Source organism: Lolium perenne, chromosome 7 (genome assembly GCF_019359855.2).
Source record: "Lolium perenne isolate Kyuss_39 chromosome 7, Kyuss_2.0, whole genome shotgun sequence".
Classification (NCBI taxonomy): Eukaryota; Viridiplantae; Streptophyta; class Magnoliopsida; order Poales; family Poaceae; genus Lolium; species Lolium perenne.
The window spans coordinates 73,481,470-73,509,266 of NC_067250.2; the positions used below are offsets into that span (position 1 = coordinate 73,481,470).

General features: G+C 50.1%; 3 long non-coding RNA genes across 28 annotated transcripts in view; 2 read left to right on the plus strand and 1 right to left on the minus strand.

Annotated features, from left to right (window-relative positions):
* Window positions 1-1,354: 1,354 nt before the first annotated feature.
* On the minus strand, window positions 1,355-2,288 carry LOC127317072 (uncharacterized). Its single transcript, XR_007860857.2, has 2 exons — window positions 2,173-2,288; window positions 1,355-1,633 (listed from the first exon to the last, which is right to left on the minus strand). It is a non-coding gene; the product is annotated as an uncharacterized lncRNA (long non-coding RNA).
* Window positions 2,289-7,751: 5,463 nt separating this feature from the next.
* On the plus strand, window positions 7,752-8,237 carry LOC127312998 (uncharacterized). Its single transcript, XR_007858723.1, has 2 exons — window positions 7,752-7,863; window positions 7,955-8,237. It is a non-coding gene; the product is annotated as an uncharacterized lncRNA (long non-coding RNA).
* Window positions 8,238-8,521: 284 nt separating this feature from the next.
* LOC127317068 (uncharacterized) overlaps window positions 8,522-27,797 on the plus strand; it is a 37,348-nt gene continuing 18,072 nt past the window's right edge. For 5 of the 26 annotated variants that reach the window (XR_011749200.1, XR_011749218.1, XR_011749204.1 and 2 more), the window contains exons 1-4: window positions 8,540-9,349; window positions 9,587-9,655; window positions 10,192-10,335; window positions 10,627-11,572. This is a non-coding gene — a long non-coding RNA (uncharacterized lncRNA). Of the gene's footprint in view, window positions 9,350-9,586; window positions 9,656-9,752; window positions 9,905-10,191; window positions 10,336-10,626; window positions 11,573-27,797 lie in introns of all 26 variants that reach the window. The other 21 variants (XR_011749207.1, XR_011749212.1, XR_011749215.1 and 18 more) reach the window with 12 other exon arrangements.

Genomic DNA, 27,797 nt, shown 5'->3' on the forward strand with positions numbered 1-27,797 from the left:
CTGTTTGTCTAAATAACCAAGAGATATTTTACATCTCAACTTGTAGGAGATCAGATGTTTTCTGATTTGTGTTGACAATGAGCTTAAACTGATTGGTATCTTCACCATATAGGTTTCTCAGAAATGTGAGGATTCAATGTGTTGAAGGAAAAATGGATATTCTTGAATATGCTAAAATGGTGGCAAGATTTGTTGTTGATGCCATTGCAAAGGTATGCCAATATTGTTGTGGCTTTGGGTACAATTTTGGTTCAACAAATATTGCACATATCCTTATCTGCATATTGGTTGTTTATATGGTTCATCTACGATAAGTTATTTTATTGATGAGTCTATGATATGATTCTACTTGTTTTCTATGTCACCTGCTTTTTCGTAACTACACTACAGGCTGATTGAAGGTGTGGCGTAGGTTCCTAGACTGACGGTGATGATCCAGAATATCCAGCGGATCTGTGAACTGTGAGGCTACCATGGGCATCGGCAAGGTAATACTCTAATGGTATGTTCTTTTGTATTTCCAGATTAATTTCATCCAGAAATATGGTTACTTATTGTCTACTAAAAAGGTGTAGTCAGTACCACAATAGACAATAGTATTTTCAGTAGTAGTAGTTTACAACTCAGAATTCAGTTATGGCTGAGCCAGTATTTTGTTTGATCAATTCATTGCCATGGTTGTTGTGTAGTATTCAGTTCAATCAATTGGTTTCTAGGCAGCTCTTAAAGGAACGTTCAGTATTAATTTTAGATCAGAAACAACAAGAACATGTACTTCATTAATTGTGTTGGTAGTTGTTGGGATCAAGTGTTACCTTTTGGCTGGATAGTAAAGAACCTGACACGTTCATTGAGAAGAAAAGTAGGAGAGTTACATTAACATTGTTGTACTCTGGAGATGCCCCAGCGCATAAAAGCATGAACATATATAAAGTGTTCTGTTCTAAATCACCAAGCTATGACTTTAGGGTATTTGTTCTTTGATAGTCTTCGACATTTTTATTCTCTTCGAGGTATGTAGTCTCATAGTATTTTTACTATATGGTGATGAGTTGTTGCAATTTTATTTGTGGACACACGTATATTTCGATGTAAAATCTGCGTGACTATTTCTCAAGCACTTCAAGTTGTAGGTTCCTTGAATTTGGGTAGCTTCCTATGTCAAAGATCATTTAGTGCACCGATATCATATTTCTGAATCAACGGATCTGGCTATATGTTATATATGAATATTTGACACTGCTACTGGAAATGGTATTTGCTTTCCTCCTAGGACCATGTTAGTCATAGTTTCCTACACTTCTTACTCTTAATTTGAATTTTGGCACTGCTACTGGAAAGTTCTTACTCTTAATTCAAGCAGAAGGATCAGGCAATATGCTAACTACCTGAGTAATGAAGTAGTACCATCTTAAGACTGAAAATACAAGTACCTGTATGTGTGTTAATGGGCAATTGTTGGTGTACACTTGAATTTTGTCATGAATTACCATTTTCAGGTGGAGCTTCTCTCATGTCTCCTGGTGCCCGCCGATTGTTTTTCTTTTCTAGCGGCGGGGCTTCTCTTCTTCTGCTTTTGATTGGTGTTCCTGCAGCCACCGCCTCACCAGTTCTCTGGCGCTCAACAGAGCAGCTGCCAACAACATAGGTCAGTAAGTTAGCTGGCATTCTACACTGGCTTTGCCAGAATTATAAGCTTTATTTTTTTGAGAAAGTCTAAACAAACTTTGCAAATGAAGATTATACAGTTTTGCGGAATCAAGATACACAAATATAATTTTTTTTGCTTCCTCTTAAGTTAAATGCCTATCTAATCAAGAAACAATTTCTCTGAATAATTTCTTGAACTCGACTTATTTCCGGTCATAGTTTAAGCTTTGTTGAAGCTAAAATTAGAAGAAATGATCTTTGCAAGCATATATGTTTATTACATACATAGCTTTGTTTAAGCTTTGTGTTCTATTACCATCTTTGAACCTGCAGACCTAACATTTGCTTCCCTTGGTACTCTGTTATATTGTCGTGTTCACATGCAGAATCTGGTTAAAAGAGTGGAATTTTGCATCCTCATGGCATACGTCTTTTAATAAATGTTGTGTATGAATGGCATGTTCAACTTATAACAAGTTAATGAAAATCATGAAGAGTAAAAGAATGAGCTAGCATATATACATGGGATTCTTTACATTGATTCCTTTGCGCTGCTGGCTGCATGATCATGTTGAAGTGATTGTTTTTCAGGTCTCAGCAGCTCAGTGATCTCTGTACAAGGAGAGTGAACAAATCACACAGAGAATATAGAAGAAACTCGGCATCAATTCATGTAGATATGCAGAATTAGAGAGTGAGATAGGTACAAGTAAAGAAAGAAACATTAATTCCGATGTTATTAGAGAGGTAGCACATCAACGGGTGGACCTTTTTTGAGCAGCAACTGGACGGGCAGGGTTGCAGCTACTGTCCTCAAGAATGGCGTGGTGGCACATCCAGCTCGAGTTTTGGAGATTCATTTCTGCAGGCGGGTAATCCTCATCTTCTGGTGCTTCGTGGCTCGACCGAGCATGAGCAAAGGCAGATGGGCATCGGCGGGACATGCCGGTGGTGAAGAATCGGCGGTGCATGCCATGAAGAGCATTGCAGTGTGCTCCCCTGCATCGATTGATACTCATGTGGCTGGAATGAGGAGAGGTGGTGGCAGTAGTGTCACGGGAGAGAAAGTAAGAGCATCCCCACTCGTTGGCGCTCCCCACGCCCAAATCCGGCGAAATTTTCGTCCGGATTGGAGGAAGATTTGGCGTGGGGAGTAGTAGTTTCCCAGCCGCGTGCCCAGGCGAAGTCGACGATGCGAATTTAAAAAACGGAAACTTGACAAACTACGGCTAAAAACGGGTGAATATAGACTAAATTTAATGATATTTATTACATTACGGGAGGAGTTCATACATAGAGGCCGAATTCGACTATATTTCGAATTCGGCTAGGGGAATTCAAACGCTAATTTTAAAACACGGCGCTCTACATGCCGAAATGGCGGTAGAACACCGTGTAGTCGCCGCCGTCGTCGTCGGAGCCGTCGTCGTTGGCCTTCGAGTGCGCCCGGCTTCTGCCCTGGCCACGGCGTCTCCCCGCCCCGGGGATGGCTTGTACCGATCGTCGTCGGAGGACTCGAGGTCGACGACGGGGACAACGACGCCGGATGGAGGTGTCGCAGACGGCGGTACCGCGCGACATCGTCGTTGGCGGTTGGAAGCGGCGCGGGCGGCGAGTTGGCGTGCGGCGGCCGTGTCCGGCAGCCCGCCGCCGTCGCTTCCGCCTCCTCGCGCTCCGAGCCGCGCGCCGCGACCCGATGCGGCGTCGTCCGCGCGCTTCTCCTCCTCCATGTCGTGCGCCGACTGGCGATCGCCTCCGCCATCGCGGCGTCCTCCGCGCTTCGCCTCCTCCTCGGCGAGGCGGCTTGCGGTGGCCTCTTTCTTCGTCTTCTTCCGCCGCTGCGGCGCGGAAGGTCGTTCTCGGATGACGAGGGCGCCGGCTGGCTGCGCCTTCGGTCGCCGGCGGAGACGCCGCTCCTTCTTGACGCGCACCGGCGTCGAAGGCGACGTCGCCTCCTCCTCTTCACCGGCGCCAAGGATGACCTTGATGCCGATCCAGGAAGACGACGAGCCGGCGACCATGCGCCGTGGTGCCAGACGCTTCCCGACGGCGGCTCGTCGATGCCCTCGATGCCGATAGAGGGGCATCGTGAGCACCGGGAAGTTGCCGCCCTCGATGTGCGCGATGACGTTCGCCAACGTCCTTTCCGGCGCGCTCCACCACCGTCGGCGGCCCGCGGCGTTGTTGCGCGCAGCGGAGGCGGCGGGCCGTCGTAGGCCGCCGGCTCCCGCTCACCGCGGCGGAGGAAGTAGGAGTTCCACCGCGTGTAGTTCTCGGGGTGGTGGCGCGGGTCGGCGCGCTCCTCGTCGGTCATCGTCATCCTCGCCTCCTCGTTGGCGAGGTCGAGGGGATGGCCCCGCGGCGGCGGCGGGAGTGGCACGCCGGCTGCGCGGTGCCGCCCGCCGCCTCCGGGAGGCCTCGTGTCCGGCGGGCGGTACCCCCGCCTGGTGGAGGAGGTGCCCCTCCCACGCGTGGAGCGACCGGCGGGGGAAGCCGTTGTTGGCTGCGCCGTCGTCGTCGTAGAACGCCATCTTGAGAGTAGAGGGAGAGTGGAGGGAGAGTGGAGCACGGGGTACGCTTCGCGGCGAGTGGACCGGCGTATATAGGCGTGGCTGGCGCGGGGATTAAATGCCGCGTGGATTGCGACGCGTCCGCGGCGAGCTGACCGGCGGCAGCCTTTAGTGCGCGCGGAAGACGATGCGTGCGCGGAAGAAGACTACATTAACTCGCCGCGTGGCCGCGAATGCGTGCCGGCGGCAGGCCTTTACAGCGCGCGGAAGACGATGCGATGAGGACGACGATCGGTTTCTCTCGCCGACAAGTTGGGGCCACCAGACGCGCGGGAAGTTTCCTCGCCGTTTCGCGCGCTTTCGTTTCGTCCGGAGTCCCCGAGAGCTCCCCGGGGGGCCGGGGATGTCGTGGGATCGCCGGATGAATTTAGGCCCAAATCCGGACGAAAACGAGGAACCGGGGGCGCGACTGGGCCGAATTACGCCGTCCGGATGGAAAAAACGCTCGCCGGGGGCCTGTTCGGGGGGACGAGTGGCTCTAAAAAGGGATCAGACTGAGAGGACGCCAAGTGGTGGCAGTAGTCGGATCTGTCCAACTCTTTGGTGTGCTGGCGTGGTTTTGGCCCTAGCGTGAGAGGACGAGAGGTCAGGAGTCAGTACCGTGTTATGTATACACTAAGTGGATGTGATTGTTGTTTCCTTCCTTAGTTAAATATGAAACAACAATATTAAAACTCAATCAAAAGGCTAAACCATAACCTATAAAGTTATATCTCAAAGCATACTTTTGTAAAATCTTAGAAATATATTATCACAGTGGCAGCTATTTTTTTTTATTGTTATACAAAATAAAAATTGACGCGAGCTCCACGGATGGTGCGCCAAGGCTTACATCTAAATGACATCATTCTTGCTCTATATTGATGAGGACAATCATTTTCGGTCATTTTATAACATGTAACATTATGCAGATCTGCTAAATGTGAATGTCCGGGTTTAAATTAAAATGGTAAATGACAACTTCCTTGCTCTATATTTCAATGGAAAACATGACCTTTAGGGGGTGTTTGTTTCAGCTTTTAGTGGCTTTCCAAAAGCAAAAGCAGGTCAGATGAACCAAACGGTGTGCGTTGGCGGTAGGCTTCGCCGAAGCCACGGAGCAAAACAGGTATACCAGGGAAAGCACCTCTGGAGGTGCTTCCCGCGGCTTCCCGGGGCTGCGAGCGAATCGTTTTCTCTTCGGACATTTGGTTTGAGGAAATTACGAGCAAACTGCCATCCTGAGCCTCGCCCCCGTATCATTATCCAATCTACCGACGGACCTCCTCCTTGCTGTCCTCACCCGACCACCGCCGCCCCAGATCCATCGACCGCCCTCCTGACTTGCGCCATCGGACCACCCCCTGTCCGCCCTCACCCCCCCCGGGCTGAGCTCCTCCTCGGTAGACCTCGTCCCCGGTCGAACTCCTCCCCATCCCGTGCGGAGGACGGCGGAGGACTTCGTCCGTGCTTCGGGAAGACGGCGGCGATCTGCTTGATTCCGAGCTCCCGTGGCGACTCCTTCGTCCAGGAGGTAGAGGAAGGTGAGGCAGTGACGGCGCGACGGTTATCTGGGGTCGGGGATGGCCATGGCGGCTGGGCATCGGAGAGCACGCAACGGACGACCATGGCGACTGGGCGTCGGGGAGCAAGCGCGGGCGAGCGGGGCACTAGGGAGCAGCTCGTGCGGGAGGGAAGGAGGAGGCCGGGGAGGAGAAGGAGAGCAGCGGCCGGCGGCGGAGGGCACTAGGGAGCAGCTCGTGCGGCAGTGATGTGCGGAGTCAGGGAAGCTCCGCTCGGGTGGAGGACGCGAACTAAACACAGAGAGGATAAAGGAGAGAGACGACAGTGTGGCCCGGCTGGTTTTTCTTTTATTTTTTCTTTTTCTCTTTTCTTTAACTGAAAATTTAATTAGAGAGGAAGAATGCATCCGAAATAAATTGTATCTAAATGGATGTTCTATTATTTTGTAAATGAATATTCATATGTTTATCTCAGCGACATGTATGTTTGTACACTTTAATCAACAAATATACATGTTCTGTTTGTACACTTTAATCAACAAATATACATGTTCTCGAAACTCTAAGGGTATTTCAGACAATTTGTCAGCATACAGCTAGACAGCCAGCCAAGTTGCCAAACAGTAAAACTCGGAACAAAGAGCTTTTCCTCGCAAAGAAATTTTCTCTCAGACAAGGCTTTTTTTTCAGACAACAATACACACCAAACAAACACCCCCTTAATCTGACATGCTCTACAAACATCAGTTTTGGACAACCAACATCCCTCAGCAAGAGAAAACACAAGAATACACATACAAAAATTGGTTATCCAAAGAAAAAATGAAGATTTTAGTACCCCCAGTGGTTCAAAATAATTTTTCAAAAATGAATGCATCTGGTATATAGTATATAAATATTGCAAAGTTATGTAATCATGCGATCTGGTCGGCTGGTACAAGCCTGCACGATAAAGGGCCTGAGCTCAACTAAATTTTTTTTTTTTTGCGAATTTGAGCTCAACTAAGTAAGACCACAATATTTTATTGGAAACCTGACCATCTCAAGCTATGTGCCGGATTGAACTTCAGAATAATCATGAAAGAGGAGATCAATTGACTTAAAACGGTGAAACGGCCAGTGTTGGCTCCTCCAGATATACTAGCTTGTTTCATGTTCAATGTGAGGTTGTTCTTTCCGGTACATTATTCTCTAGGTGCTTAATGTTTTGTTTCAGTCTGTCCTTGGTTTATGCAGCCCATGATGTCGGGTGATGTTCGTCTCTGAGTATCTGGATGTGATTCATCCCTGGGCATCTGCTTTCTTCTTTACCTATGGGTGTGGGGTAGTCACAGAGGTAAAAGAAAAAGGTATAAGTTGTTCTCTGTCCCTGAGCTACCTCCATTATATGGGAGCACATCGATAGGTTTCTCTACAAATATCAAATTTAGTAGTACATCATGAAACTAATCATGGAGTTATATATGTATGTAGCTTTCCATATTTAACTTCGCCTCATAGTTTGAAGCTCATTCTAAACTGTAATTGAAAAAAGATGATTGTTGTAGTTTGTATGAAGTGATATTATGAATTTACCTGTTAGCTTTGCTGGAACCTCTTGCTTTTTATCCATATCTTCTTGCAACAATATCTTTTGTATGTTGTCACTTTGGTTTCTGTATAGTATTGTTTTGTTGTCGTAATGTTGGGTATTGGTTGCGTGTTCTCCTATTTATATGGATATACTACTGCAGATAGCAAAGAAATCCATTTTTAGTGCACCCTTATGGTGCCTCCACAGCGATTTTAGGTCGTGGGCGCCATCATATCGGGTTCATTTGGTGCATCTTGGCAGTCTATTTTTTTCACCGCATCGTATAATGAGCTAGCGCGGTGAAAATCTTAGCCGCAGTCACGCCCTTTCCTTTCTCCTCTTCCTCGCTTGTTCCTCCTATAATTGGAGATTGAGCGAGTCAAGTATCAAGATTCTAATCTATCTCCATTTTCTGGTCATCTCTATCCATTTTCTGAATTTCTGGTCTTCTTTTGTAAAGATTGAGCCAGTCTTGGAATCTGTCATCTTCAATTTAGGGCGCATTCTTGACAGTAATTATGGGAGGCTGCAAAGTCTGTTGGGAAAGGAGTAGCTGAACTGATATAGGGTAGGACTTCACTGCTTAATATCTTGATTTTCCATGGAAATATATGCTAATCTCTCTTTTCGGCTAACAATGCGCATGATTAGTATTTCAGGTATATACATTCACTAGCTATAATGATATCTCTGAAGCAGATGGAAATCCCAGATTGAACATGGGAGAAGGATCCATAGATGGAAATCCAAATCGAACATGGGAGAAGGGTCCCGATGGCATTGCTCTTGCAGATTTCATTAACTTGATTTTACTAAACAACATCACAATTATTTCTTTTGTTGATGGCCCAACAAATATAGATGTTGCTTTTGTTGTTCCTTCCTTCTGTTGCTCTTGACATGGCCATGTGAGTGTTTCATACTATAATATATTCCTCTGTTCTTATGGTTGTACTTAAATATTTTATACTCCGTTTGTAATTTCATGTGCTTTATCTTAAAATCATCCTATTGACTTTGCTTTCTAAAACCTAAGAAACGAATTATCAGTTCCACCTAATTTTTGGCAGTGTTATACAAAGTGTCCATTTTTGGTAGTGTTATACAAAGTGTGCATTGGTATGAGTTTCATGGGGTCGTGCGCCAAGGCGCACATCTAAATCTAGTCTAAAGTGTAAACGATGCCCCCTCACGGAGTGCTCTGAAGCTATCCACGATAGGCACATCGCATGGGAGGATTGGGCAATCGTTTCGCTCGATGTCCACCGGTTGGTCCACGCGTCGCGTAAGAATTGGGCCGGTCCAGTCCAAAATATCCTTCCTCAGCGACCCAATCCTTTCCCCATTCTTCTCCTCCCAATCAGCTCCCGCATCTCGCATCTCACCTCTGGCTCCTCTCCTCTCTCAAGCCGCCGCCGGCGCTCTCCATCGAGATGGCTCTGTGCCATTCATCCCCTCTCTCTCGGCGGCTACCCATTGAAAGCAGCAGGTTGCCGCCTCCGCGTCGCAGCAGGTCCACTATTCCCCTCGTCGTGCTCCTTCCCCAATCCCTCTTCATCATCACACAGCCGCCACCGTCCTTGTCCTCCACCCCCTCCCCTCCTCCCTGTTGGGTTTCTTATTGTGCCTCGCTGCCAATGTCCTCCTCGAGGTGGTGTGCTCGCACACCTCGGTGTTCGTCGGCTCCGGCGAGGCAGGCCACGTCCGTTCTCAGAGGCGGGCTGGACATGGCGGTTCCTCATCCAATTCCCTCCCATCTTGGGTTAGAACCCTAGCCTCTCCAATCCCCTGATGCGTCTCCACCCATTCCTCTCCCTCTCCACTCCATCTCATGATTGAATCGCCGCCGCCGCTCAATATCCTCATCCAGCCGAGCTTGCCGTGCCTCCGTCGCTGGGAGGAAGCACATGGAAGTGGTAGATTGATGCGGGGATCGGAGCGGGTAGAAGTGTGTCCGCTGCAGGCGCTGCAGCTTGATGGTTCTCGCTCAAGGCGACGCTACCGCTCTTCGAGCCATTGTTATCTCAGCCACAGCTCCACCCAACAATGGCTAGGTACTTCTCTCTCTCATCACGTTATTTTTTCTTCCTTTATTTCCTGGTGCATCAAGCTATTGTTCGGGTGGCACGTTGCTGCTAGAGCAGGAGATGGGAAGTCTCCGTATTTGTGGACCATATTCAGTGGGTTATGAAACTTACGATTCAGTTGAAAGTTTCCCTCACCATTTCTTAGTAAAGTCTTCATATTTGTACCTCTGATTCTTCAAAATGCCATTTTTTTTACTCCTGCAGAAGAAGTGTGGTCTTAAGCACCGCCAAGATGATGAAATCTACAGACGTGGAACTCTATCGATATTTGTGGTAATAAGTTTGGATGGCATTTTGTAGCCTGACATCTGCGCTCTTACCTTTTGGTTTATGTTGATATTCTTTTACGTGGATTCTGAAATTGTATTAGCGTTCAAATACCTTGGAAAAGGCCACTAGAGCTGCACATCTGCAATTTGTTCCTTACAAAATGTACTGTAGAAACAAGCTACAGAACTCAGTTCTACCACTATAGGCAGATAATCCCAAGTTTCGCAAAGAGAAATAGAAGGAAATGCATTGGTGAGTGTGGTGTACCCAATTCGATACAACTTCGCATGAGTACAATCATTAATGCATTAGTGCGATGTACCCAATTCCTCAACTATTGGTTTTGTACATTCATGTATATCATATAAATCAGGAAATACATCTATTTATTTAGTGGCAAATGACAATCTGTACCACAAATAGGGTTTGCATTGCTGGATAAATGCAAGATAGTTTAGCAGCCTTATGGAAGAAGAAATGTCTATCTTGAATCTGCTTGATTATTCTCTTTCTAATGCATGTAATTTATCCCTGATCAGAATGCTTGGCGCCATACTGAGCTATGAAGCGGGCACAACTGTTCTCCATGGCGGCGGCAAGGGGCCAGCTAATGGGATGCTGGACAAGATTGAAAGACCCAAACCTACATGAACATCTTCTCCATTTGATTTATTAGCTTCCGGGTCAGTACATATTCAATTTGTTTTCCTTCGTTTGATCTTGCATGTATTGGTTCAGAAATATGGCTTCTGCTGTGATGTATATATTTGAACTAGACATGAAGTAAACTAGCTATGCTTGTCATGGGATCCTGACATTAGACATAATACATGAATGCTTAAAATGTTATCTTGCAGATGCATGTTATCACATTTTGTTTATACATTTTGGTGTTTTGATTGACCATAAATAAAGAATCAACGACCATTTGTTTCAGCAGTGAGCTCTCTTATTTCGTTCTTTCTGGTGTCCAGGGGTGCAGGTTACAGTATTCCTACTTAATATTGTGCCACGTGAAGGTTGTTTGTGCTTGAGCATAAGATTTCTCTCTTTTCGTATCTGAATATTCCCTTATGATATCTGATGGTAAGTATCATTTTGTTCTTGGCTACATGCACAACTTCATAGGCAATTGATCATGCAATATTATAAGTAGAAATTATATGTGCCATACCCTGCTGTAATCACGATGTAGCTTTATTACCTATTGAGGTAGATATTATTCCAACTTCACCCAGAAATTAAGGATCTGAAATGAAGTTTTCCTCTCTCAAGCCGCCGCCGGCGCTCTCCATCGAGATGGCTCTGTGCCATTCATCCCCTCTCTCTCGGTGGCTACTCATTGAAAGCAGCAGGTTGCCGCCTCCGCGTCGCAGCAGGTCCACTATTCCCCTCGTCGTGCTCCTTCCCCAATCCCTCTTCATCATCACACAGCCGCCACCATCCTTGTCCTCCACCCCCTGCCCTCCTCCCTGTTGGGTTTCTTATTGTGCCTCGCTGCCAATGTCCTCCTCGAGGTGGTGTGCTCGCACACCTCGGTGTTCGTCGGCTCCGGCGAGGCAGGCCACGTCCGTTCTCAGAGGCGGGCTGGACATGGCGGTTCCTCATCCAATTCCCTCCCATCTTGGGTTAGAACCCTAGCCTCTCCAATCCCCTGATGCGTCTCCACCCATTCCTCTCCCTCTCCACTCCATCTCATGATTGAGTCGCCGCCGCCGCTCAATATCCTCATCCAGCCGAGCTTGCCGTGCCTCCGTCGCTGGGAGGAAGCACATGGAAGTGGTAGATTGATGCGGGGATCGGAGCGGGTAGAAGTGTGTCCGCTGCAGGCGCTGCAGCTTGATGGTTCTCGCTCAAGGCGACGCTACCGCTCTTCGAGCCATTGTTATCTCAGCCACAGCTCCACCCAACAATGGCTAGGTACTTCTCTCACTACAAGAAATCTGCCATAAGTTGACGAAATAAAGGTGTCACTAAAACGTCACTAATGGCTACTTGTGACGTTATTGTGACAACTTTCAAAACGTCGAAAGCTGGGAGTCAGCAGTGAGTGCTTAAGACGTTCCACTTGAAAACGTCGTAGAGCTTTGTGACGTTTTAAAATGTCATCGGCGCATGACGTTCCCAAAACGTCATGGGCACCTGCCCCCGAGTCCAGCGTGGCAATCCGACGTGGCAAAATTGTGACGAATTAGAAACGTCGTTATTTGAATTCAGCCCGGTCCATTCAGCTCCTTATATGGGCTGAGCCCATTAGTTCTGATTATTTTTTTCGGCTTTGTTGGGCCTTGGCCCGTAACTGGCCCAATTACCTCGGCCTTTTTAGCTTTTTTTTTTCAACGGCCTTTTTAGCTGCTTTACTTACTGGGCCTGGGCCAATTTCCATTGGGCCGTGGCCTTTTTAGGACCCATTACAGTTTTGGGCCGTGGCCTTTTTAGGACCCATTACAGTTTTGGGCCGTGGCCTTTTTAGGACCCATTACAGTTTTGGGCCGTGGCCTTTTTAGGACCCATTACAGGTTTGGGCCTTGGCCTTTTAGGGTCCATTAAGATTTTGGGCCTAGGCCTTTATAGGGTCCACAGAGGTTTTGGGCCACAGCCTTTTTGGGGTCCATAAAGATATTGGGCCTTGGCCTTTTTGGGTCCATAAAAGTTATGGGCTTTGGCCTTTTTACGGTCCTGCAAGTTTTTTGGGCTTCGGCCTTTTTTGGCCTTTTCAACTCCCATTTTTCGAAAATGCAATTAATTATTTGTTGGGCTCTAGCCTTTTAAGAGCCCATATATTTCTAGGCTACTTTGGGCCTTGGCCTTTTAAGAGCCCACAATAGCCCAACAGTGCATATATTAAATTAGGAAATTCAACAAAGAAATATAAAAGACAACATTTCAAATCGCAAATTTCACGACAGAGTGACAAGGCAAAAAATGACCAGGTTCACGTATTCACCAACATGCCAAGAAAGTTCACAGATTCACGGTAAGAAGTTCACAGATTCACGGTAAGAAGTTCACGATTCACGGTAAGAAGTTATTGTCACGCTGCCGAGGATATGACCAAGTTCCATGGCGGGACACAAAAAAGGGATACGACCGGCAGCGGGAGCTAATTCGCAGATGCTCGAAGATGGACATCATGTGAGCAAGCCTCCTATCACTTTCCTCGATCCGCTTGAGGAGCTCCATGTAGTCCTTGTCACGCCGAGCTTGTGCGGCTTCATTTGCCGCTTGCTTCTCCTTACGGGCAGCAGCTTCTTCCATGATGGCAAGAAGCTCGCTTCATCTGTTCAGCTTCCTCTGGGACCTCTTCAGTGTGCTTCCAGTGTCATGAACATGCGCCGATACTGCAGCTGCGGTGGGCTTGTTGAGCTTGACGGTGGAACTGGGCTGAAGTCCAGCATTCTTCAGAAAGTGCTGTGCTTGGCTTCCTTGCTAAGAACCTTTGCAACAACAACACTGCAGACCTTGGCGGTGCACCTTACGGCACAGGAATAGCCATCTCAGCTTCCATATCAGCCTGGAGATCCATTTCCAAAAGATTCATCAATTCAGAAACGCGCAGTGTCCAAGAATGGTTCACAAAAGTGAAATGAACAAGTCACTTACTATTGCAGCTAGAGCTTCCTCGGAGAAACCATCCTTCTTGCCGTGATGGGTCGCCTTAAAGATGTCGATCGCATCTAGCTCTTCACCTCTCGCGCTCCTCCTCTGGAAATGATGTTCACCAAGAATCGGGAGAACATAAGCTTGTGGAGACAAGAGAAAGATGCAAAGGAAATTCGTAAGAGTGTTCTTACGGTTGCATACGAATGAGCGACATAGCTACGAGAGCGATCTTTTGGCCAAATTTGACCGCAAGACGATTGTCCTTGTTCTTGGTACATGTGTTCTTGAGAAGGGCACAATCATGATATTCAGCAATGTGCACACTATAACGATGAGCATCATGTCTACCATGCAAGCACTAATGGCCGCAATCGAAGCAAAGAACATACCCCGTGTCTTGGGGTTACCCACAGAGCGATTAGAGCTTCCCATTCTTCATCCGAGACATCCTTAACAGGGGGACTTGATGCTGACTTCATTTGCTGGTACTTTGTCGAAGTAGTCCCTTTTCGGGATGTAGCGCCTGTTCTTCGACACTTTCCGCAGCACGTCATAGCAAGCCTTACGGATGTCTTCCGACTCTGTGTCCATGTTGAAATTTGCCTACAAAGCAAACAAGGGCAAGGACGAGGTTAGTTATCATGAACTATGAACAATCAAGCAAGCACTCCTATCATCTAACAAATGAACTGGTGATGAAGAAGATTACCCCCATCTTTCCAACGAAGTCGGCCAACAAATTCTCATCCCTCTTGTACAACTTGAAATGCGGAAGGAGCGGCATCGGCCTCTTGCAAGCATTCCACCCTCCGATGCAAACTTGGCAGCAGGCAAAGGCTTCTCGTGACGTTTCAGCCCTGGAGGAATCTCAATGGTAAGCTTGACTCCCATCCCCTTGCAAATCCGCTCCCGGCCCGGTGCCCTTCCTTTACGGCCACTGCAGGCGGTGGTTCCACACGAATAGCATACATACAAAGATCATGTCGAGAAAGCAGCACCCACAACCAAAAGAGTTTATAAAGATAAACAAAAAAGGCAGTAGATAGTGTGGACAGCTGTCCAACAAAAACTTGCCTTCATCATCCTCGGGATCAAGAAAACCATCGAATCAAAGTGCTTTGATGGACCATGACATCGAGATGCGGTAGGACTGTGTCCCTGCGAACGATGCTTGCTTCATCGATCCTTTCATCAATCTGCGGTGAGCTTCTGCGATTGTTGCGGGGCGGAGTATCTTCATTGTTGGTTGCGTACGCTTCACTTGATGTCCTCTGGTGACTCTTTTGGAAGGAACTTCAGCAACGAGTTCCAGGATGCCTCTTTCCCCCTCTGGAGCATCGGCAAACACTCTAACAGGAGGCATTGAACTTTGTTCCTTTTGCAACCTCTTACTCCTCCTCCTGGGCTTGTCTTTCTAACGAAGCCTTTTTCTTTCTACTCTTGGGATCCTTCAATGCCTCGCAAAAATAGCAAAACAAAATGGCATTACATCACAGGTTATAGCAAAACAGAAATAAGAAAACGAGATACAAATAATGCCAGCGCTCCAAAGATGATAAGCAGAATGCCCCTTCTCAATGTGTTCCCCTATACTCCCTTCAACCTCCCCATCCTCCTGGTCAACCAATTGGTCATTGCTCGGATGATAATCTGAGCTCTCGCCTTGTGTTATGGCAGATAACTCATCATTTGAAAGTGTGGAACGACCTCCACCTCGACCACCATGTGACTTCCTAAAAATTGACACTACAGCGGGGAGACCCAGGGATTGTAAGACACGGTTGTTCCGCATCATTGTCCTAGCCTGTCCTTCTCTATCTCGGTGAGGGGCGCTTCTTTACATGTATGAGAAAAATATGTAACCATTAGATTGATGGTTGAAATGCATAGAAGCAAGCCAACTCGAACAACTAAGGTAAATTGTTTAATCATAGCAATTTTCAACTTTTAGTTTCATTTAATCCTAGGGTACGTAAATATTGACAGAGCCAAAAACCCCAAAGACCCGATTAAAAGCATCAATTAGACACAATGATGTTAGGATGAAGCCGCATACCAGCCCGCTTCTTCCCAGTCTTTGCCATGCCTGATGTTGATGGGTTGGATATGTGCTGGCACGAAAAGAATAACAATTAGTGACAGCAGATACAACATATGGATGCAATTAAAGAACCAAGCAACATAGGTTCATGTGGATCAACAATCACCTGGTTCACCTTGCTCCTTGAAGTAGGTCAGACCTTGATAGTATTACCTAAGAAGATAACAAAGTTATAATCATTAGACATATCCCTTAATACAACAATAGACATGTACACGTAAAAAGCCGTAGGCATGTACAGATAAACAGGGCTCCCAAACTTTGTTTGGGAGAAGTTTCATCAACACAGGATAAAAGGGCAATATAAATGTTCATCGACGAAATATAAAAGGGCATGCCTTGGTAAAGATCTGTACCAAGCAAGATCCAGCAGGTAATCATATTATGTACTAGTTGCATGCAAGAAAGATCTGTAGCAGCTAATCATATATGGACCGCAGTAAACTAGATGTACAATCTACAGAGCCCAAGCCAAGTAAAATCCCCAACAATCATGGACTGGTTGCAATGAGACCCACGCGAGGCAAGATCCGCATCACTAATTGATTGGTTGGATACGACAAGCAAGATCGGCAGCAGGTAATCATATAGGGACTAAAGAAACCAGATCTAAATTCTACAGAGCTCGAGCCAAGCAAGATCCGCAGCAATCATCGATTGGTTGCAGCAAGACACATGCCAATCAAGATCCGAAGCAAACATGGACTGCTTGCATATAGCAAGCAAGATCGGCAGCAGTAATCATATAGGTACTGCAGAAAACCAAATCTAAAATCTACGAGAGCCTGAGCTGAGCAAGATCCGCAGCAATCATCGGCAAGTTCTTTGCAAGAACATGCCAAGCAAGATCCGAAGCAACCATGGACTGGTTGCGGCAAGAAGAACCATGACAGCCGAGCAACCCTAACCCTGGACAAGCCAAGGAAAGAAGCCATGCCACGAAATCCCTAACCCTAACCATGCCATGCCAAGCAAACCGTAACCCTAGCCATGGCCGACGAAACCCTAAGCAGGCCAAGAAAAGGCCATAGAAGTGGGGGCGAGGGTCGGGTTGAGGAGGGAACTCGCTGAAGATCTTGTGGCGAGCGTCTACGCACGCGCGGCCGTCGTCGGCGGGTAGCTCTCCGCTCGTCCGCTCGTCGGAGCGCCGCTCGTCGGTGGCCGTCGGCGGGTGGGGATGAGCGGAGTGGGAGGGAATTGGGGTTCGCATCGCACCGGAGTGGGAGGGGAATTGGGGAATTGAGGGAGCTCGTACGGGATTTGACTGAAATGTCCCTCCTTTCCAGCTTAGGTTAGTGGCGTTTCGGACATTTGCCCTCATTTCCAGCTTAGGTTAGTGGCGGGCGGATTCAAAACATTTCGCCGGAGCCGGCGGGAGAAGCTTTTTTTTTTTTTGAGATGCGGGCGGGAGAAGGCTGGGCGGGAGAGTTTTGGGGTTTTGGAGGGTTTTGGGGTTTTGGGGTTTTGGAGGGAATTTTTGGGGCTTTTTTGTGCAAAACAATAATAATTAAATGCGCAATAATGCATATAATTTGGTGTAGGTTAAAATATTTATAAAAACAGAATATCATGTAATTAAACGTGTGTCACCTTCATTCCTTTAATGATAATAATATAGGGATATATGAAACTCCTAGAATCCTTAATAATTAAATTATATAAAAAAAATCAGAAAATGTTTGGTTAATTAGGTCAAATAATATATGTCTCTTGCACACACTAATTATATGCTTATCATAAGGCATATGCAAGCTTTATCCCATTCTATATACATCAAGATTCCGAACGTGGCAGTTCGATCGTGAAGGATTCTCCTAGCTAGAATGTCGTCTCCGCTCGATTTTTTGGCTCCGTTTAATTTGCCAACTGCGCAAAACGGGGCCGCCGGGACATGCGGTATGGCCGTACCGGGCGCGCGCATGCACCCGTCCGCCAACGCGCGAAACAGAAAACATTTAGCACATAAAATGACGCATCCTAGACCTAAAAACATGTTTCCCTCCATTTATTGAGCCAAGGAAAGTGTGGCCCCAGTTTAAATCCTCCCGATTAGTTTCTAGCGCATACGGCATGTGATAGGTGGTGCGTAGGAGGTATCCTACCGCTGCGCGGAGGTCTCGCGCAATACTGAAATGCGCACCATGTAGCCCTTCACAAAAAAAAGCCCTTCCGGCACCCCGAAAATGGGAAAACCGTCGCCCGTGGTTCGGATTGGAAATCCGCGACACGGGCCTTGCTTCCCATCCTAAGGTCCACGCACGTGCCAAATATGGCCTCGTTCCGACAAACTATGTGGTGAAACGGGCCGTTTCCTACTCATTTCCCCTAAAAGCCATAGAACTCCGGGCGTGATAGCCCTATTCGTGAAGGGTTTTTCAAGATAATTGCCGTATCCCAATTCCGTCTTTTGCAGTGGTTACCAGGACACATAAAATGACGCCATGCGGCTCCGCTCGATTTTTTGGCTCCGTTTGCTTTGCCAACTGCGCAAAACGGGGCCGTCGGGACATGCGGTATGGCCGTACCGGGAGCGCGCGTGCACCCGTCCGCCAACGCGCGAAACGGAAAACATTTAGCACATAAAATGACACGTCCTAGACCTAAAAACATTTTTCCCTCCATTTATTGAGCGAAGGAAAGTGTGGCCCCAGTTCAAATCCGGACAGTTTGCAGCGGATTCGGCGGGGCACCGCAGGAAGCGGGTGGGATTCCCAGATGTCTTCCGCGCGCATACGGCATGTGATAGGTGGTGCGTAGGAGGTATCATACCGCCGCGCGGAGGTCCCGCGCGCGATCTTGAAATGCGCGCCATGTAGCCCTTCACAAAAAAAGCCCTTATGGCACCCCGAATATGGGATAACCGTACACCCTGGTTCGGATTGGAAATCCGCGACACGGGCCTTGCTTCCCATCCTAAGGTCCACGCACGTGCCAAATATGGCCTCGTTCCGACAAACTATGTGGTGAAACGGGCCGTTTCCTACTCATTTCCCCTAAAAGCCATAGAACTCCAGGCAGAGATAGCCTGTTCGTGAAGGGTTTTTCAAGATAATTGCCGTATCCCAGTTCCGTCTTTTGCGGTGGTTACCAGGACACATAAAATGACGCCACGCGGCTCCGCTCGATTTTTGGCTCCGTTTGCTTTGCCAAGCTGCGCAAAACGGGGCCGCCGGGACATGCGGTATGGCCGCACGGCGCGCGCGTGCACCCGTCCGCCAACGCGCGAAACGGAAAACATTTAGCACATAAAATGACGCGTCCTAGACCTAAAAACATTTTTCCCTCCATTTATTGAGCGAAGGAAAGTGTGGCCCCAGTTCAGATCCGGACAGTTTGCAGCGGATTCGGCGGGGCACCGCAGGAAGCGGGTGGGATTCCCAGATGTCTTCCGCGCGCATATGGCATGTGATAGGTGGTGCGTAGGAGGTATCATACCGCCGCGCGGAGGTCCCGCGCGATACTGAAATGCGCGCCATGTAGCCCTTCACAAAAAAAAGCCCTTCCGGCACCCCGAAAATGGAAAAACCGTCGCCCGTGGTTCGGATTGGAAATCCGCGACACGGGCCTTGCTTCCCATCCTAAGGTCCACGCACGTGCCAAATATGGCCTCGTTCCGACAAACTATGTGGTGAAACGGGCCGTTTCCTACTCATTTCCCCTAAAAGCCATAGAACTCCGGACGAGATAGCCCTGTTCGTGAAGGGTTCTCCAAGATAATTGCCGTATCCCAGTTCCGTCTTTTGCAGTGGTTACCAGGACACATAAAATGACGCCACGCGGCTCCGCTCGATTTTTTGGCTCCGTTTGCTTTGCCAACTACGCAAAACGGGGCCGCCGGGACATGCGGTATGGCCGTACCGGGCGCGCGCGTGCACCCGTCCGCCAACGCGCGAAACGGAAAACATTTAGCACATAAAATGACGCGTCCTAGACCTAAAAACATTTTTCCCTCCATTTATTGAGCGAAGGAAAGTGTCGCCCCAGTTCAGATCCGGACAGTTTCCAGCGGATTCGGCGGGGCACCGCAGGAAGCGGGTGGGATTCCCAGATGGCTTCCGCGCGCATATGGCATGTGATAGGTGGTGCGTAGGAGGTATCCTACCGCCGCGCGGAGGTCCCGCGCGATACTGAAATGCGCGCCATGTAGCTGCTTCACAAAAAAAAGCCCTTCCGGCACCCCGAAAATGGAAAACCGTCGCCCGTGGTTCGGATTGGAAATCCGCGACCGGGGCCTTGCTTCCCATCCTAAGGCCCACGCACGTGCCAAATATGGCCTCGTTCCGACAAACTATGTGGTGAAACGGGCCGTTTCCTACTCATTTCCCCTAAAAGCCATAGAACTCCGGACGAGATAGCCCTGTTCGTGAAGGGTTCTCCAAGATAATTGCCGTATCCCAGTTCCGTATTTTGCAGTGGTTACCAGGACACATAAAATGACGCCACGCGGCTCCGCTCGATTTTTTGGCTCTGTTTGCTTTGCCAACTGCGCAAAACGGGGCCGCCGGGACATGCGGTATGGCCGTACCGAGCGCGCGCGTGCACCCGTCCGCCAACGCGCGAAACGGAAAACATTTAGCACATAAAATGATGCGTCCTAGACCTAAAAACATTTTTCCCTCCATTTATTGAGCGAAGGAAAGTGTCGCCCCAGTTCAGATCCGGACAGTTTCCAGCGGATTCGGCGGGGCACCGCAGGAAGCGGGTGGGATTCCCAGATGTCTTCCGCGCGCATATGGCATGTGATAGGTGGTGCGTAGGAGGTATCCTACCGCCGCGCGGAGGTCCCGCGCGATACTGAAATGCGTGCCATGTAGCTGCTTCACAAAAAAGCCCTTCCGGCACCCGAAAATGGAAAAACCATCGCCCGTGGTTCGGATTGGAAATCCGCGACACGGGCCTTGCTTCCCATCCTAAGGCCCACGCACGTGCCAAATATGGCCTCGTTCCGACAAACTATGTGGTGAAACGGGCCGTTTCCTACTCATTTCCCCTAAAAGCCATAGAACTCCGGACGAGATAGCCCTGTTCGTGAAGGGTTCTCCAAGATAATTGCCGTATCCAGATTCCGTCTTTTGCGGTGGTTACCAGGACACATAAAATGACGCCACGCGGCTCCGCTCGATTTTGGCTCCGTTTGCTTTGCCAACCGCGCAAAACGGGGCCGCCGGGACATGCGGTATGGCCGCACGGCGCGCGCGTGCACCCGTCCGCCAACGCAGCGAAACGGAAAACATTTAGCACATAAAATGACGCGTCCTAGACCTAAAAACATTTTTCCCTCCATTTATTGAGCGAAGGAAAGTGTCGCCCAGTTCAGATCCGGACGGTTTCCGGCGGATTCGGCGGCACCGCAGAAGCGGGTGGGATTCCCAGATGGCTTCCGCGCGCATACGGCATGTGATAGGTGGTGCGTAGGAGGTATCCTACCGCCGCGCGGAGGTCCCGCGCGATACTGAAATGCGCGCCATGTAGCTGCTTCACAAAAAAAGCCCTTCCGGCACCCCGAAAATGGAAAAACCGTCGCCCGTGGTTCGGATTGGAAATCCGCGACCGGGGCCTTGCTTCCCATCCTAAGGCCCACGCACGTGCCAAATATGGCCTCGTTCCGACAAACTATGTGGTGAAACGGGCCGTTTCCTACTCATTTCCCTAAAAGCCATAGAACTCCGGACGAGATAGCCCTGTTCGTGAAGGGTTCTCCAAGATAATTGCCGTATCCAGTTCCGTCTTTTGAAGTGGTTACCAGGACACATAAAATGACGCCACGCGGCTCCGCTCGATTTTTGGCTCCGTTTGCTTTGCCAACTGCGCAAAACGGGCCGCCGGGACATGCGGTATGGCCGCACCGGCGCGCGCGTGCACCCGTCCGCCAACGCGTGAAACGGAAAACATTTAGCACATAAAATGACGCGTCCTAGACCTAAAAACATTTTTCCCTCCATTTATTGAGCGAAGGACAGGGTCGCCCCAGGACAGATCCGGACACTTCCCAGCGGATTCGGCGGGCCACCGCATGAAGCGGGTTTGATTCCCAGATGGCTTCCGCGCGCATACGGAATGTGATAGGTGGTGCGTAGGAGGTATCCTACCGCCGCGCGGAGGTCCCGCGCGATACTGAAATGCGCGCCATGTAGCTGCTTCACAAAAAGCCCTTAGGCACCCCGAAAATGGAAAAACCGTCGCCGTGGTTCGGATTGGAAATCCGCGACCGGGGCCTTGCTTCCCATCCTAAGGCCCACGCACGTGCCAAATATGGCCTCGTTCCGACAAACTATGTGGTGAAACGGGCCGTTTCCTACTCATTTCCCCTAAAAGCCATAGAACTCCTGGACGAGATAGCCACATTCGTGAAGGGTTCTCCAAGATAATTGCCGTATCCCAGTTCCGTCTTTTGCAGTGGTTACCAGGACACATAAAATGATGCCACGCGGCTCCGCTCGATTTTTTGGCTCCGTTTGCTTTGCCAACTGCGCAAAACGGGGCCGCCGGGACATGCGGTATGGCCGCACGGGCGCGCGTGCACCCGTCCGCCAACGCGAGAAACGGAAAACATTTAGCACATAAAATGACGCGTCCTAGACCTAAAAACATTTTTCCCTCCATTTATTGAGCGAAGGAAAGTGTCGCCCCGATTCAGATCCGGACGGTTTCAGCGGATTCGGCGGGCACCGCAGGAAGCGGGTGGGATTCCCAGATGGCTTCCGTGCGCATACGGCATGTGATAGGTGGTGCGTAGGAGGTATCCTACCGCCGCGCGGAGGTCCCGCGCGATACTGAAATGCGCGCCATGTAGCTGCTTCACAAAAAAAGCCCTTCCGGCACCCCGAAAATGGAAAAACCGTCGCCCGTGGTTCGGATTGGAAATCCGTGACCGGGGCCTTGCTTCCCATCCTAAGGCCCACGCACGTGCCAAATATGGCCTCGTTCCGACAAACTATGTGGTGAAACGGGCCGTTTCCTACTCATTTCCCCTAAAAGCCATAGAACTCCGGACGAGATAGCCCTGTTCGTGAAGGGTTCTCCAAGATAATTGCCGTATCCCGATTCCGTCTTTTGAAGTGGTTACCAGGACACATAAAATGACGCCACGCGGCTCCGCTCGATTTTTGGCTCCGTTTGCTTTGCCAATCGCGCAAAACGGGGCCGCCGGACATGCGGTATGGCCGCACCGGGCGCGCGCGTGCACCCGTCCGCCAACGCGCGAAACGGAAAACATTTAGCACATAAAATGACGCGTCCTAGACCTAAAAACATTTTTCCCTCCATTTATTGAGCGAAGGAAAGTGTCGCCCCGATTCAGATCCGGACATTTCCGGCGCGGATTCGGGCGAGCACCGCAGAAGCGGGTGGGATTCCCGGATGGCTTCCGCGCGCATACGGCATGTGATAGGTGGTGCGTAGGAGGTATCCTACCGCCGCGCGAGGTCCCGCGCGATACGGAAATGCGCGCCATGTAGCCGCTTCACAAAAAAAGCCCTTCGGCACCCCGAAAATGGAAAAACCGTCGCCCGTGGTTCGGATTGGAAATCCGCGACCGGGGCCTTGCTTCCCATCCTAAGGCCCACGCACGTGCCAAATATGGCCTCGTTCCGACAAACTATGTGGTGAAACGGGCCGTTTCCTACTCATTTCCCTAAAAGCCATAGAACTCCGGACGAGATAGCCCCGTTCGTGAAGGGTTCTCCAAGATAATTGCCGTATCCAGTTCCATCTTTTGCGGTGGTTACCAGGACACATAAAATGACGCCACGCGGCTCCGCTCGATTTTTTGGCTCCGTTTGCTTTGCCAACTGCGCAAAACGGGGCCTCCGGGGAGAGCGGGAAGGCAGTACCGGCACCGCGCCTGCAACCGTCCGCCAACGCGCGACACGGAAAACATTTAGCACATAAAATGACGCGTCCTAGACCTAAAAACATTTTTCCCACGATTTATTGAGCGAAGGAAAGTGTCGCCCTGGATTCAGATCCGGACGGTTTCAGCGGATTCGGGCGGGGGCACCGCAGGAAGCGGGTGGGATTCCCAGATGGCTTCCGCGCGCATACGGCATGTGATAGGTGGTGCGTAGGAGGTATCCTACCGCCGCGCGGAGGTCCCGCGCGATACTGAAATGCGCGCCATGTAGCTGCTTCACAAAAAAAGCCCTTCCGGCACCCCGAAAATGGAAAAACCGTCGCCCGTGGTTCGGATTAGAAATCCGCGACCGGGGCCTTGCTTCCCATCCTAAGGCCCACGCACGTGCCAAATATGGCCTCGTTCCGACAAACTATGTGGTGAAACGGGCCGTTTCCTACTCATTTCCCCTAAAAGCCATAGAACTCCGGACGAGATAGCCCTGTTCGTGAAGGGTTCTCCAAGATAATTGCCGTATCCCAGTTCCGTCTTTTGCAGTGGTTACCAGGACACATAAAATGACGCCACGCGGCTCCGCTCGATTTTTTGGCTCCGTTTGCTTTGCCAACTGCGCAAAACGGGGCCGCAGGGACATGCGGTATGGCCGTACCGGGCGCGCGCGTGCACCCGTCCGCCAACGCGCGAAACGGAAAACATTTAGCACATAAAATGACGCATCCTAGACCTAAAAACATTTTTCCCTCCATTTATTAAGCGAAGAAAAGTGTCGCCCCAGTTCAGATCCGGACAGTTTCCAGCGGATTCGGCGGGGCACCGCAGGAAGCGGGTGGGATTCCCAGATGGCTTCCGCGCGCATACGGCATGTGATAGGTGGTGCGTAGGAGGTATCCTACCGCCGCGCGGAGGTCCCGCGCGATACTGAAATGCGCGCCATGTAGCTGCTTCACAAAAAAAAGCCCTTCCGGCACCCCGAAAATGGAAAAACCGTCGCCCGTGGTTCGGATTGGAAATCCGCGACCGGGGCCTTGCTTCCCATCCTAAGGCCCACGCACGTGCCAAATATGGCCTCGTTCCGACAAACTATGTGGTGAAACGGGCCGTTTCCTACTCATTTCCCCTAAAAGCCATAGAACTCCGGACGAGATAGCCCTGTTCGTGAAGGGTTCTCCAAGATAATTGCCGTATCCCAGTTCCGTCTTTTGCAGTGGTTACCAGGACACATAAAATGACGCCACGCGGCTCCGCTCGATTTTTTTGGCTCCGTTTGCTTTGCCAACTGCGCAAAACGGGGCCGCCGGGACATGCGGTATGGCCGTACCGGGCGCGCGCGTGCACCCGTCCGCCAACGCGCGAAATGGAAAACATTTAGCACATAAAATGACGTGTCCTAGACCTAAAAACATTTTTCCCTCCATTTATTGAGCGAAGGAAAGTGTCGCCCGATTCAGATCCGGACAGTTTCCCAGCGGATTCGGCGGGGCACCGCAGGAAGCGGGTGGGATTCCCAGATGGCTTCCGTGCGCATACGGCATGTGATAGGTGGTGCGTAGGAGGTATCCTACCGCCGCGCGGAGGTCCCGCGCGATACTGAAATGCGCGCCATGTAGCTGCTTCACAAAAAAAAGCCCTTCCGGCACCCCGAAAATGGAAAAACCGTCGCCCGTGGTTCGGATTGGAAATCCGCGACCGGGGCCTTGCTTCCCATCCTAAGGCCCACGCACGTGCCAAATATGGCCTCGTTCCGATAAACTATGTGGTGAAACGGGCCGTTTCCTACTCATTTCCCCTAAAAGCCATAGAACTCCGGACGAGATAGCCCTGTTCGTGAAGGGTTCTCCAAGATAATTGCCGTATCCCAGTTCCGACTTATGAAGTGGTTACCAGGACACAGAAAATGACGCCACGCGGCTCCGCTCGATTTTTGGCTCCGTTTGCTTTGCCAACCGCGCAAAACGGGGCCGCCGGACATGCGGTATGGCCGCACCGGGCGCGCGCGTGCACCCGTCCGCCAACGCGCGAAACGGAAAACATTTAGCACATAAAATGACGCGTCCTAGACCTAAAAACATTTTTCCCTCCATTTATTGAGCGAAGGAAAGTGTCGCCCCAGTTCAGATCCGGACAGTTTCCAGCGGATTCGGCGGGGCACCGCAGGAAGCGGGTGGGATTCCTGAGATGGCTTCCGCGAGCATACGGCATGTGATAGGTGGTGCGTAGGAGGTATCCTACCGCCGCGCGGAGGTCCCGCGCGATACCGAAATGCGCGCCATGTAGCTGCTTCACAAAAAAGCCCTTCCGGCACTCGAAAATGGAAAAACCGTCGCCCGTGGTTCGGATTGGAAATCCGCGACCGGGGCCTTGCTTCCCATCCTAAGGCCCACGCACGTGCCAAATATGGCCTCGTTCCGACAAACTATGTGGTGAAACGGGCCGTTTCCTACTCATTTCCCCTAAAAGCCATAGAACTCGGACGAGATAGCCCTGTTCGTGAAGGGTTCTCCAAGATAATTGCCGTATCCCAGTTCCGTCTTTTGCAAAGTGGTTACCAGGACACATAAAATGACGCCACGCGCTCCGCTCGATTTTTGGCTCCGTTTGCTTTGCCAACTGCGCAAAAACGGGGCCGCCGGGACATGCGGTATGGCCGTACCGGGCGCGCGCGTGCACCCGTCCGCCAACGCGCGAAACGGAAAACATTTAGCACATAAAATGACGCGTCCTAGACCTAAAAACATTTTTCCCTCCATTTATTGAGCGAAGGAAAGTGTCGCCCGATTCAGATCCGGACGGTTTCGGCGGATTCGGCGGGGCACCGCAGAAGCGGGTGGGATTCCCGGATGGCTTCCGCGCGCATACGGCATGTGATAGGTGGTGCGTAGGAGGTATCCTACCGCCGCGGAGGTCCCGCGCGATACTGAAATGCGCGCCATGTAGCTGCTTCACAAAAAAAGCCCTTCCGGCACCCCGAAAATGGAAAAACCATCGCCCGTGGTTCGGATTAGAAATCCGCGACCGGGGCCTTGCTTCCCATCCTAAGGCCCACGCACGTGCCAAATATGGCCTCGTTCCGACAAACTATGTGGTGAAACGGGCCATTTCCTACTCATTTCCCCTAAAAGCCATAGAACTCCGGACGAGATAGCCCTGTTCGTGAAGGGTTCTCCAAGATAATTGCCGTATCCCAGTTCCGTCTTTTGCAGTGGTTACCAGGACACATAAAATGACGCCACGCGGCTCCACTCGATTTTTTGGCTCCGTTTGCTTTGCCAACTGCGCAAAACGGGGCCGCCGGGACATGCGGTATGGCCGTACCGGGCGCGCGTGCACCCGTCCGCCAACGCGCGAAACGGAAAACATTTAGCACATAAAATGACGCTTCCTAGACCTAAAAACATTTTTCCCTCCATTTATTGAGCGAAGAAAAGTGTCGCCCAGTTCAGATCCGGACGGTTTCAATGGATTCGGCGGGGCACCGCAGAAGCGGGTGGGATTCCAGATGGCTTCCGCGCGCATCCGGCTTGTGATAGGTGGTGCGTAGGAGGTATCCTACCGCCGCGCGGAGGTCCCGCGCGATACTGAAATGCGCGCCATGTAGCTGCTTCACAAAAAAAAGCCTCCCCAGTTTAGGGTTTAGGGTTTAGGGGAGCTACTTTTGCACCATTAGACCTTGCACCACACTTTGACACATATCATAGGTCCACATGCAAGGTTTGGTGGGGTTCCGGTGCTCCGGCGGTCGTTATCCCACTCCTCCACCAAAACAGAGGATCGCGTGCCCCGGCGGGTCTACCCCCCTAGATTTCTCCGCGCGAGGGTGCACCAATGTAACTTTTCATTCTTTTAGGTTTGTTTAGTACATATACACATGTAGAACCAAGATTGGGACCCTTTGGCACATATACCCGCAGCTAGAGCCATTATCACACGATCGAGGGTGTGCACGATCTCTTGGTTAGGGTTAGGTGTAGGGTTAGGGCTAGGGTTTAGGGGTAGGGCTAGGGTTTAGGTTAAAGGTAAGTATTTATGGTTAGGTATATGTTTAGGGTATAGGGTTAGGGTTAGGGTTTATGATGCATGGTTCTGCGACTCCGGTGTCGTGGTTTAGGGTTTTAGAGGGGTTTTAGTGCTCGAAGCCTCCCGCTTTAGGGTTTAGGGTTTAGGGGAGCTACTTTTGCACCATTAGACCTTGCACCACACTTTGACACATATCATAGGTCCACATGCAAGGTTTGGTGGGGTTCCGGTGCTCCGGCGGTCGTTATCCCCCTCCTCCCCCAAAACAATGAACGCGTGCCCCGGCGGGTCTACCCCCCTAGATTTCTCCGCGCGAGGGTGCACCAATGTAACTTTTCATTCTTTTAGGTTTGTTTAGTACATATACACATGTAGAACCAAGATTGGGACCCTTTGGCACATATACCCATAGCTAGAGCCATTATCACACGATCGAGGGTGTGCCTGATCTACTGGTTAGGGTTAGGTGTAGGGTTAGGGCTAGGGTTTAGGGGCTAGGGCTAGGGTTTAGTTTAAAGGTAAGTATTTATGGTTAGGTATAGGATTAGGGTTTAGGGTTAGGGTTAGGGTTTATG